The 13,283-nt window shown below is 49.2% G+C and overlaps 1 non-coding gene across 1 annotated transcript; it reads left to right on the top strand.

Moving 5' to 3' along the window:
* Positions 1-12,494: 12,494 nt before the first annotated feature.
* LOC120671687 lies at positions 12,495-12,601 on the top strand. Its single transcript, XR_005673785.1, has one exon. It is a non-coding gene; the product is annotated as a small nucleolar RNA R71 (small nucleolar RNA).
* The last annotated feature ends 682 nt before the right edge of the window (positions 12,602-13,283 follow it).

A 13,283-nucleotide genomic window follows, 5' to 3' on the forward strand; every position in this document is an offset into this window, starting at 1 on the left:
CGGCATCAATGGGTCTGACTATACCTGGAGCAGAAACATCATCTTCACAGCAATCGGCTAACTTGGCACATCAGCTTCAACTCATCAAGGATCTACTATCCGCTCCGATCACTGCTCTGGTTGATGATTCCAGCAAGATAAAGAACATCTTCGAGCAAATAGAAACCCAACTCCCGGAGCCGTTGCAAATCAAGCTCTGGCCAGCCAGCAACCTTCCATTCTTCCGGATAGAAGTGAATAAAGCACAACAACGGATGGAAGCACGTCGCTCTCAAGCTTCTCTGAAAACTGACATTACCCAAAAGTGCAAGGCCCTCAACCAGAATAAGGCAACTCTAGATACCAAAGCTGACGTATCTGTCAACAAGAAGCGACTCGACCTCCTGAAGAAACAACTGGCAGAACTCGAAGAAAAGGTTCGTACCACCAAGAAGCTCATCCAGGCCGAAGAAACTTCCATCGCAAACTCCGAACAAGAGACCCAGGAAATAACCGAGCAGATACAAGCAGAGTTTGCAGAGATAAGCACCTTGAGTCGGCAGATAGTAACAGGCGATGACAAGGATGACGAAGCAATCATAGCACGAGTAGACGCCGTCCGTATAGAAGCCATCCATGTCATAGAAGAATTCCTGAACCAGTAGATAGGCTCAAGATACAATTAGTACTGCCTGTTAACCTGAAACTTCTAACTGTTTTAAAAACATCTTAAGTCGATGGTTAAACACCGGCTGTTACTTTCCCTTTTTTTTACTGGCCAACTCAACGTGTTGGTCTGTCATCATTTCATTTTTTTACTGGCCAACTCAACGTGTTGGCCTATCATGATTTTTTTTACCGGCCAACTCAACGTGTTGGCCTATCTCTTTTCTTCTTTTTTTGCGGCCAACTCAACGTGTTGGCCTATTACACTGCAGCCAGATGGATCTCATCGGTTTTTCGTTGCTCACCTTCCCACATGCTCGGGAAAAACTTCTTGAGATGTTGGCCATTTACAGCAACAGGAAACATGACGCCGTCCAATTCCTCGAGCATGTATGCATTCCCAGGCAAGACCTAATCAACCTTGTACAGACCATGCCAAGTTGGAGACCATTTACCAAACTTTTTATCTTTAGTTCCCAATGGCAATACTGCCTCCCAAACCAAGTCTCCAACCTGGAAATCCTTAGGCCTGACCTTCTTGTTGTATGCACGAGCAACTTTAGCCTTATTTTCTTTGATCTTCTCCAGCGACCAAAGCCTTAGTTCCGTCAGGTCTTCCACATTATCGTTCATCAAGGCTGCATACTGTTCAGCGAATAAATCATTCTGAAATTCGACACGCCTTGATCCGGCCGTGATCTCCCATGGTAACACAGCATCTTGGACGTAGACTAGATGGTACGGCGACGTTTTGGTGGACCCATGACATGAAATACGATATGCCCACAAAGCTTCTGATAACACCTCATGCCAGCGCCTAGGATACTCAACGATCTTTCTCTTTATGAGCTTGATGAGGCTCTGGTTGGATGCTTCAGCCTGTCCATTAGCTTGGGCATAATATGGAGATGATCTGATCAGCTTAATTCCCATGTCATCAGCAAACTTCCTGAATTCCTCTGATATAAAAACCGACCCTCCATCGGTCGTAATGGTTTGAGGAATCCCAAATCTGTGAATGATATGCTCTTTGACAAAGCCGATCACATCTTTCGATGCTACTTACCTCATGGGTACTGCCTCCACCCACTTTGTGAAATAATCTGTGGCAGCTAAGACCCATTGGGGACCCTTGCTAGACGACGGGTTGATCTGACCAATCATGTCCATGGCCCATCCTCTGAATGGCCACGGTTTGATGATAGGATTCATCACTGATGCTGGCACTATCTGAATTTTGCCAATCCTCTGACATGGCTGACATCCTTTGTAATACTTGAAGCAATCTTCAAGCATAGTGGGCCAGTAATAACCCGATCGCCTAATCAGCCACTTCATCTCATGAGTCGATTGATGAGTACCGCAAGCTCCTTCATGAACCTCATGCAAGAGCCGATTTGACTCTGAAGGTCCCATACATTTAAGTAGTAGTCCTTCCAAGGTCCTGTAGAACATGTCATCCCCTATCAGAACATACTTCATGGCCTTGAGTCTTATCCTTCTGGGTGCCCCCTGAGCCGAATCCTTCAAGTAATTGAAGATGTCGGCTCTCCAGTCTCCGGGTTCTAGAAACTGAACCTCCACGTCAACTCCATCGGCTGCTTCCCTGTACCCAGAAGCCATCTGTGCCAAATCATTGACTTCATTGTTCAGAGTTCTGTGTATCCAGTGGAAATTGATGTACCTGAATTGTGACATCAACTCACAGCACTGCATCCATATCGGAAATAGAGCCTTGCTCTCACATCTATATTCCTCCGTGAGCTGGGAAATCACCAACTTTGAATCTCCAAAAATTTCCACTGCCTCTGCACCAGCTTTGAGGAGCAGTTCCATCCCTTTGCGAACGGCTTCATATTCCACCAAATTATTAGTGCATGGGGCAGTCATTCTGATGGAAAAGGAGTAAGTCGCCCCACGCGGTGAGACCAACAGAATTCCCACACTGCACCAATCATCACAAGCTGATCCGTCAAAAAACATAGCCCAGGCACGAATAAATAATGCAGCAATATCAGTGCTGATCCTGTCTGCAACAAGATCCGCCAGTGCTTGTCCTTTGACCACTTTCGCAGGCTGATACCGAATATCGAACTCTGACAATGCAAACATCCATTTTCCCAGCCGGCCTTTTAGGACAGGAGCCGACAGCATGTGTTTTATGACATCCGATTTGCATATGACAATTGTTTCCGCCGAGAGCAAAATATGGCGAAGCTTTGTATATGTAAAGTATAAGCAAAGACAAAGCTTCTCGATTTCAGGATACCTGGTCTCGACGTCTAACATGCGCCTGCTGAGGTAGAAAACCACCCTCTCCTGGCCGTCGTGCTTCTGGACTAACACCGAAGCAATGTAAGTGTCACCCACGGATAGGTACACGTAGAACGGCCTATCTTGCTGAGGAGGAACCAACACTGGAGGCTTTGACAAATATTCCTTGATTTCATCGAAAGCTTGCTACTGTTCTGCCCCCCAGCAAAACTCATCATCTGATTTGATCTTCACTAAACCCATGAACGGCTCAATGCGTCCAGACAGATTAGAAATAAATCACCTGACAAAGTTAATTTTACCGATGAGCTTCTGCAACTCTTTCTTCGTAGTTGGTGGCTTCATCGTCTTCACAGCTTCCTGACTTTTCAGGCCGATCTCGATTCCCCGTTCATGCACCAGGCATCCCAAAAATTGACCGGCCGATACCCCAAAGGCACATTTCTTTGGGTTCATTTTGAGCCCAAACCTTCGAGTCCGTTCCAAAACTTGGCGCAGATCTTCTAGATGCCCCCCAGCTGACTTGGACTTTACCACAACATCATCAATATAAATCTCTACCAGTTTGCTGATGAGATCATAAAAAATGTAATTCATGGCACGTTGATATGTTGCACCTGCATTTTTCAGTCCAAAGGTCATCACCAAATATTCGAACAAGCCGACCGCGCCTGGTACTCTGAACGCGGTCTTGTTCACGTCTTCTGGGGCCATGAAGATCTGGTTGTAACCAGCATTACCATCCATAAAACTCATCATCTTGTGGCCGGCAGCTGCGTTGATCAATGTTTCTGCAACAGGCATCGGATATTCGTCTTTTGGCGTCGCTCTGTTGAGATCTCTAAAATCGACGCAGACACGCCATCGGCCATCCTTCTTTTGCACCGGTACCACACTGGAGATCCATTCTGCATACCGGCATGGCCTGATGAACCCAGCATCCAGCATCTTCTCCACCTCTTTCTTGACTTCTTCTAGGACTTCGGCCCTCATCTGACGTGCTCGTTACTGAAAAGGCCGAAACCCTTTCTTGAGCGGGAGCCGATGCTCGACGATGCTTCTATCCAGACCGGACATCTCGGTGTAATCCCATGCAAAACAGTCCCGGTATTCTTTCAGCAGTGCAATCATTTCCTCTCGCAAGGCCGGATCCAACTTCTTGCTGATAAATGTCGGCCGTGGCTTATCCCCAGGACCGATGTCAACCTCTTCCAAATCATCAGCCGATGTGAACCCGTATCCGAGTTTGCCGTCATCTGAGAAACCAGCTGTGAACGCAAGCGAGTCCTCGTTATCCACAAGATCAGCGGCAAACACAGGGAGATGACAAGAAAAATTATTTGGCCAACCGCATGGGCTGGCCGCTTCTACACTTCCATTATCATTCGAAACCAAATAGTCGATGAGTGGTCAACTGCTAGAGCAGGCCATCGTGTGTACATGATGTAACAATTCCGAACCCAAACAGGATTTTTCTATTTTTTGGGGCCGGTCGCTGGGATTGGCCTCTCTATCTCTATTACATCCCGTGACATGCCAGGATGCGTCTACTCTGTGAGGCCAGTGGATAAGACCAGCCTCAGCCCGTTTTTTGTCGCCTCGATCCGATCACAGTCTTCCAGGGCGATCCCTGAGATCGGCTCTTGTCCATCCCACGTCCCAGGCATTCATATCTGCAAGCGAGACTTCGCTGGAATCGTCTGCAAGGACCACTTCTACTTCATCACCATCCCATTGGACCAGATACTGATGCATTGTGGAAGGGATACAACAGTTGGCATGAATCCAATCCCTCCCAAGCAGTACTGTGTATGTACTCTTGCTGTTGACGATGAAGAACGATGTTGGCACAGTCTTGCGACCCACTTTCAGCTCCACATTTAGGACCCCCATCGCCTCTGATGGCTGTCCATTGAAGTCATTAAGCATCACATTGGTCTTGATCAGATCGGCAGAAGAACGACCCAATCGGCGCAGCACAGAGTATGGCATCAGGTTGACTACGGCACCAGTGTCGACCAACATCCTGTTCACAGGCTTGCCATTGATGAAGCCCTTGAGATACAATCCCTTTAGGTGCTTGTAGCTCTTCTCCTTGAGCTTCTCGAAGATGATCGGCCGTGGGCCCAGATCCAGCTGTGCGATGGCCGATTCTTCCGGTTGGGGTGCCCGAAACTCCGATGGGAGCACGAACACCATATTCACATCAGCCGATGGCTTCTCATCGGCTTTTGTCTGCTTGGGGCGCCACTCTTTTCTGGGAGGGCGCCTTTCCTCCCTTCGCGGTCGCCTGACTTGCTCCGCGAGATCCGGACGCGCCTTCCTCAACACGTCGAGGTACTTTGCTTCTGCCTCTTCCAGATTACGCAAGCGCTGCACTCTGCGCTTCTGCGACCGATTAAGCCCGTCAGGACACCACCGTGGGCGATGGTACCTGTCTTCTTCTTCTTCTTGCTCGGAATCACCCCTGGTTGGCCTCTTCATACGGTCATCATGACGTGTTCCGGGCCCTAAGCGCCGGAACACCGATGTCTTGTCCTGTTGGTGTTCTCGAGGCCTGCACTCCAAGCAATCATCTATAGTAGGCAATCGGCTCATGCCGGAATTCCAACAGTACCTGAAGAACGGGCAATGCCAGTGGTCGCGTATAGCCTGGCGTCTCCCCAATGTCCTTCCTGAGCGGTGCTCGTACTCGTCTTCTTCCGATTCATATCGGCGGCGCAACTTGTACTGGTACTGGTACTTTTCCAGAAGCTGGAAGCTAATTGCGGATGTGACGCACCTGCTCTTCAGTCACATGCCGCTGTTCCAGCTCACGTTCATCCTGCGGCCGTTTGCCAGAAGCGGCCTCTTTCCTCTGCTTGTCATGGCGGCGCATGGGTCCCACCATGTTGACCTGGAACGCCAAATTCTGGCCCTTGAATCCAAAATCTGACAGCTCCACCACGTTAGCTTGTGGGAAGGACTTGGTGTCAACCTTCATCGTGTGTTGAGCCAGGATTAATCGGCCTTGCTCGATAGCCGATTGAATCTGACGACGTAGCTCCTTGCATTCACCCGTGGAATGAGTGAACGAGTGGTGCCATTTGCAGTACAGTCTTCCCTGCAGCTCTTGTGTCGTCGGTAACTTGTGATTCTCTGGGAGCTTCAGCTGTTTTTCTTTGAGGAGCAGATCAAATATCTGCTCTGCCTTGGTCACGTCGAAGTCGAAGCCCTTCACAAGTCCCTACTGTTTGACCCACTTGCACAGGACAGGGTTTGCCCCCCGGGTCCACTCTGCCACGGCTACTTCTTGCTCCTTGCCAGAGTCATCAGATTCTTCCGCCTGGGCCATGTTTACATGACGCTTGAACTTGTCCTGGTATAGCTCAGGATGGTAATGTTCGTATGCTGTAAGCTTTTGCACCAGGTGCGCCAAAGATGTGAACTCCAACTGAAAAGCCGCATCCTTGATCGGCTTAGCGAGTCCCAGGACAGCCAGATCGACTGCCTCCTTCTCTGTGATGCGTGACGAGTAGGATCGGTTCTTGACTTCCCTGAAGCGTTGTATGTATTCCGACAAAGTCTCTCCTCGCTTCTGCCTGACTTGGGCGAGGTCGGCAATTCCAGCTTCAGCAGCCTCCGAGTGGTACTGGGTATGGAATTGATCTTCAAGCTGTATCCAAGTTCGAATTGAATCCGGAGCCAGTGATGCATACCATCCAAAAGCTGGGCCTGTAAGAGATTGGCCGAAGAACCGGACCCTCAATGGATCCGACACTGAGATCATCCCAAGCTGCGTCAAGTATCGGCTCACGTGCTCGATGGAGCTAGCTTCTTCTGACTCGTTGAACTTGGTGAACTCAGGAAGCCGATATTTGGGTGGCAGTGGGATCAAGTCATAGTCACATGGATACGGCTTGGAATAGCCGATCGCTTTCCTCTTGGGCAGGATGCTGAACTGGTCTCTCAGTATTGCACTGACCTGCTCCACACTAAGAACTCCTGGGGCCGATGGCTCAGCACTCGGCCCAGTAGCGTACTTTGCCAGCCACGCTTGTTTCTCCGCGTCTGCTCCAGAAGCTCCTGGGTTTACCATCTGCACCGAGCGTGTCGGATTGATGCTGTCAGGGATGTAGGCGCACGTGTAGCCGTGCGGAATCTCCTTGGGTGGCTCGGTGAGGAATTGGCCTTCTCCAGGATCACCGCCGATCTTGTGGACGACGTAGATCGGCGAATTTTGTGGTTTTGGAGCCGCAAATGAGAACGGCAATACCGGTCAAGAATGCAGTGCAGCTTCTTATGTGCGACTCCCCAGGGTTGGCCCCAATGGAGAGTACTGGTTCTTGATTATCTCCTGGATGACGCGATGCGCCAAGCGCTCGAGTTCGTTCATCAGGCTCTGAGAGTGCCGATGAAGCGCATGAGCCACCATGTAGTTCATCTCCTGACGCAGGGCTCTGGTGCGCTCTTCAGATGGCACAGACAGATCTACATTGTCAAGAGCGTCTTCTGGTGAGAACCCCTTCCACCTGATGCCATGGTTGCGGGTCTTCTCAAAAGAGCCGATGAGATCGGCTTCCAGCAGAGCTTTGATCTCATCATACTTCTTCTTGTGTTCAGGAGGGAGCTCTTCATACGTGACGGGCTTGGGAGCGGGTTCTTGATCTTGAGCTCCAGTCATTGTTGCAGTGGACGTTGTTGCGGAGAAGGCGTCCCACCAGGCGTGCCAGAATGTGTTGTCCGTCGAAACCCACCGGCGAGCAGCGACAGGCAACACGAAGAGCCGGGATGTCGTCGGGGCGCTGGCAGGCACTGCTCCCTCGTCGACGGCCCGCAATTCCGTCACGCGCCCGGAGAATGTATGGAAAGCCGGGCGTGCCACCTGACCTATACCCGATCAGGAGGGTGCGAACGTGCTCCAAACAGTTTTCTGCATAAAAAGACACGTGTAAACATAAGTCCGAGCCGTGGTCGGCTCCCCGGGACGACTCTTGCATCGGCTTTAAAGAGCCGATCGAGTCCTGGTGTCAGATGGGATCTGTTGCATCTAGATATTGTTGAATAAAGCAAATAACTATAAGGCTGCTTCAATTAAATCTAATTAATCTAATCCATGATGATAAAAGCTTCACTGCTAGATCGAAATATCCTACACGTGACTAGGCCTAATGAACATAACAGACAACTAAACCATAACCCAAAATAGAGGCCTAAGAACTAGAAAGAGCCGATTCCCGGAACAATCCCTATCAAGGCTAGGGTAAAGCATCTACTACAGCACCAGATCGTCCAACCCGTTTGCAAGGCCTAACCTAGCAGATATTACGCAAACTCTTAAGACAAGAGCAAATCATAACAGATCAGATCTATTAAACTCAGAAGAAGTAGGGTGTTGCCTCTGTGCAACTAATTCTATGCGACAAGAACTAGTATGAGATTGAAACGTGACTGCACAGTGACAACATGATATTCGTAGATGATAAGCAACGAAGCACAAAAGATCTACTAAAAGCCATGCTACGAATCGGAAGAAGACGAGTACGAGCACCGCTCAGGAAGACGAGTACTAGCATTACTCGCCATAAAAAACGCTTCAGTACGAGTAATACCAAGGTAAAAGCAAGAACAACGCTGCCCTGATCGCGAGAAGCGGTCAGGGCAGCATGGCGCTTACTTGGATGAAATCCTAGGATTAGGGGTGGCGATGTGCCGAGAGTTGTTGTTTGCGAGACGTGATGACGCTCTCCTTTACGAATAACAAAGGATACATATTTATAGTCCGGAGACTTGGGAAACAATCTAAACTAATCTTGTCCCGATCGGACTCTATCTCTAATCTTAAACTAAATCTAAGGATACATGGCCCATGTGGCCCAGATGCTCACGCAGGTGCCGATTTACAAGTCTTCTTAATCTTCTGCTTCAAGCCCATCTTGCTTTCGGCCCATAAATTAATCCTGTTAATTTATGGCGATAACACATACCTCGCCACACGGGTGACCAGTGGGGTTATGTCGATGGGGCCTTTGGCCGTGATCATCTTCTGCCAATGAGCAAGTATGCTCCGGACGGGCGAGAAGCGAATCTTGTTCGCCATAGCGTACAGACATTGCAGCTCATGCGAGCTGCAGAGGTGAAGGTCTGTGCGGGAATGCACAACCATGGCGAGCCACTTGCCGAGAAACCTCAGAGTAGGATTATGGATTGAAACTATGCTGTTCTTACTACTCACGGGTTCATTAGAAATTTCACTCCACCAAGAGCTACGATCATACTGATAGCGCTCAACAAGTGTGTTGGGATCTAGGATGCATCTTTTATTAAAACCCAAAGCAACACTAAATTGTAGAAGAGTCATTTCAAATTGCTCGTTAAAGAACCGAAAATAAACTTTAGTTTCAGTGCTGGTTTCTTCAACGGTAAGAGACACAAGAAACTCCATGGTCAAGAGATGCGAACCTGGCTCGACGATGTCGGCGAAGTTCTCCCATCCGACGGCAGTGAAAGCTTGGTTCATGTCTTGCAGAAGTCCCGTCATGATGAGGAAGCGGGTTTCGAACATCTTGGCATGGGCATAGGTTTGCCTCTTCAGCAGCTCGAGTGCTTGCCGCTCGTAGTCGTTCTTGTAGACGATCTGCTCAACCATCGTCAAAATCCTGATGCGGAAGCGGCTTCTTGGGACTGCGGGAATTTCTTCTTCTTCCTGGGATGCATGTGAGCGGTGACTGGAGTCGACCGACATGTTATCCCGAGAAGAAGAGGAACTCCGCGAGCTCCTCGACCTTCTCAAGAACGCCTTCTTGACCTTCTCTTTTGCTCGGGTTATCATGATGCCTGCAAAAGGTTAGCACGAGCAATACCCGAAGGAAACGAGAAGTTAAGAGGAGGGTTAGCATTAATCGTTAGTCGTTAGTTGTTAGTCATTCTTGCGGGGCGTTTAAACCACCACAAACGTTCAACGTTCAGCGAGCCATGAATTTGTTAAGAGGGGAAATATTTTTGTGTTTTCTGGTTTATGAACTTCACTAATTACCACTCAAATTTTTGTTCTTAGGTGAGCTAGCACTTGAGTTCTTCTCCTAATCAACTCAAAAGAGCTCAATTAGGCAAGAAACTCAAGGAAGAGAGAAGGGATTTAAGAGCTCGGGCTGGGATCACGAGTACCTAAGCTTCTGGTGCGCTGAGGACCGTCGGGCTCGCTGGCTTTTATAGCCGCGCGCAAAGGCCAGGCCGGCCGGCCCCCTGAGCGGCGTCCGTTACTCCACGTCGATGCTCTAGTGCATAGGCATGCATTTATGGTGCTCCCCGTCGGTGGTGATGGGACGTGGGTGGATGGCAAAGGCCGACCGGCCCTATTGTGGCCGCTCGGCATGCCTCTGCACGTTCCCATGCTCCCCCCTTTTCCCTTTGCTTCACCCTTAATCAAAGTCGCCACCCCTTGCTGGTTCCTGACAGAAACAAAAGAGGTGGGGCCGGCCGGCCTAAAGCTCGGCCAAAAATTTTCGAAATTTTTTTGTGAAGTTCTCTGATGCAAAACTCTCAAATTTTTAACATGGGTTGGTTAAAATTCAAAACATGATTTTGCGAGTTGAAAAGAACTTTATGCAAGGGAAATTAAACTATCTTATATGCAATGCAAGTGATGGATATGTGCCACGTATCTCATGGCGAGGGCTCGGGTTTTGAGTCCGGAGCCGGACTCTCCATTCCTTCAGTTCGTTTGTCATCGCCGGATGGAGTCTTGGGCGATGACACATTCTTTCGCCATACCTTCTTGGGTGTGGGTTGTGCTTCGACCTTTACTTCTTGTGAGTCCAGAAATTTCTTACGCTGGATTCGACGTTTGGCAATCCTCTGATTGTGAAGCATGATTTGTTTCGCTTCCTCTTGAAGTCGTAGCTCCTCCTAAATCCGCAGATTCTCCACGAATGCGATGAGGGCTTCAATGTTTGGAAGCGATGGTTTCGTTGTCTCTTTCTCGGGTTTGTTCTTCCTTCGGACTTCCTTGACTTGGTTGCATTGTTCGACTTTCGGTTTGAAGGCGAACTTCTCCTGCTGGCCATTGATGTTGAGCTGGATTTCTCCGGCCCCGACATCAATATGGGCGTTTGATGTACTCAAGAACGGCCTGCCCAAAATGAGCGGCATCTTGGCGTCGACTTCCATGTCGAGCATGACGAAGTCGACGGGAATAAAGAAATTCTGGATTTTCACCGGGATATTCTCTGCTATTCCTGCGGGATAGCGGACCGTTTGATCCGCTAGCTGCAAACACATGGCAATAAGGGTAAGTGCATGATGGTTAAGTTTGTCATAAACTACCTTTGGCATGACACTGACGCTTGCTCCCAAGTCGCAGAGGGCGTTGGAGAAATGTTGAGCCCCGATCGAGCAAGTGATGGTGGGGCAGCCTGGGTCTTTCTTCTTCACCAGGAGAGGATCGAGTATAGCAGCGCTACACTCTTCCGTTAACTGCACGACCTCAGTGGTGGGCAGCGTCCGCTTGTTCCCAAGAATATCCTTGATGTACTTGGTGTACGTGGGTACCTGCATAGCGTCAAGAAGTGGCATATTCACATATAACTTCTTGATTACCTCGACGAATTTGTCGAATTGTTCGTCGGCCACTGGCTTCCCTATCCGCTCCGGAAATGGTAAGGCAGTTGTGTCGTGAAAGTCCCGTGAAGTTCTTGGGGGTTCCACGGGGTCTTCCTGGGTAGCAAGTGTGTTGGAGTCATCAGCCTCCTGCTGCTCTTCGTCTTCAACTTCGATACGGCTAGCGGTTACGGTCTTCCGCTGCTTTCCTGCATCTTTTGGGAAAGGTGGCTCTTGCGTGGTCTTACCACCACGCGTGGTCACCGCACTAATATTTTCTTTCGAGGGTACTTCCGGTTGCCCGGGTAGTTTCCCCGCATTAATGTTAGGACATGAAGATGCAAGCTGAGCTACTTGGGTTTCTATCATTTTATTAAAGCTCAGTTGATTTTTAATAATAGAATTAAATCCCTCTAGTTGTGCAGCCATAGATTCTAGAATCTTGTCATTAGCAAGGAATTTCCTACTAATGTTATAATTGATTTGTTTTTTGCCGTACACTAGGTCTTTTAATGTGGGCTGAAAATTGTTATTGAAATTCGTACCTTGTTGTTGACCGAAGGGGAGGTTGGGCTTGGAGTTCCAACCCTGCTGAGGATGAAATCTTGAGTTAGGATTGTTGTTGCTCCCAACGAAGTTTGCGTCCTCTTGAGTTAAGGGGCACGAGGTGCCCGAGTGCCCAGTCTCGCCACATGTTTCACATGTCATATGAGACTCCGAAACTTGATTAACCTACTGGTGCGAAGGTTCCAACTTCTTCATCAAAAGTTCCAATTTGGCAGCTAACATGTCGACTGTGTCGATTTGATGCACGACCCTGGGACGGGCTGGCTGCCTTTCTCCTTTCCAACTTTGGTTGGAAGCTATCTTGTCGATCAGCGCCTTTGCTCCCGCAACAGAGAGAGAAAGGAATGAACCACCCGCAGCTGCGTCAACGTGGTCCTGGGCTTGCTGATTCAGGCCATGGAAGAAAGTTCTGAATGATCAGCCACTCTTCTATGCCGTGGTGTGGGCATGCTTGTATGTACTCCTGGAGACGCTCCCAGACTTCCGGGATGGTCTCATCCGGCAATTGCTGGATTCCGGTGATCCTGTTCCGGAGGGCATTGGTCTTGCCCACTGGAAAGTACTTGACTAGGAATGCATTTGCACAAGCTTCCCATGTTGTGAAAGCTTCCTTGTTGGAGTAGAACCACGTCTTGGCCTTCCCGAGCAGTGAGAACGGGAAAGGCGAAGACGGATGTCATCCAGAGTAGTTCCTCTGGGGTTGATGGTGTTACTCACCTCCAGGAAGTTCTGGAGATGGGCATTGGCATCCTCGGATGCCTTTCCGCAGAACGAACTTGCTTGGACCATGTTCACGAGTCCAGTCTTCAGCTCAAAGCCGTCATTGCCGGCTTGGTTGACATTCAGTCCAGCAGGAATGTGGCTGCTGGACGGGACAGAAAACTGACGGAGAGTCTTCTGAGCCATGAATGAGGATGCTGAGGTGGAGGGTGAACTGGTAGGCCAAGTGAGTTTCTTCTGAGGTGGGACGACGCGGCGTCTCACAATTCTCCCAATTCTTTCTGGATTTGGGTGGAAGTTACTTGGTAGGTCGAAAGCGGTCATGCACTGCTCTGCATCGATCAAAAGATGGAGAGAGCAATGGTAAGCTTGCTAGGGTTAGCGGCGACAAACTAGTTTAGTTTATCAAACTATCTACGATATCTTTAGCCAATTGCTTCCCCGGCAACAGCGCCAGAAATGCTTGTTGGCGTTTCTTATGCCCGATTAGAATAGATATT

This window comes from Panicum virgatum, chromosome 4N (assembly GCF_016808335.1).
Source record: "Panicum virgatum strain AP13 chromosome 4N, P.virgatum_v5, whole genome shotgun sequence".
Lineage (NCBI taxonomy): Eukaryota > Viridiplantae > Streptophyta > Magnoliopsida > Poales > Poaceae > Panicum > Panicum virgatum.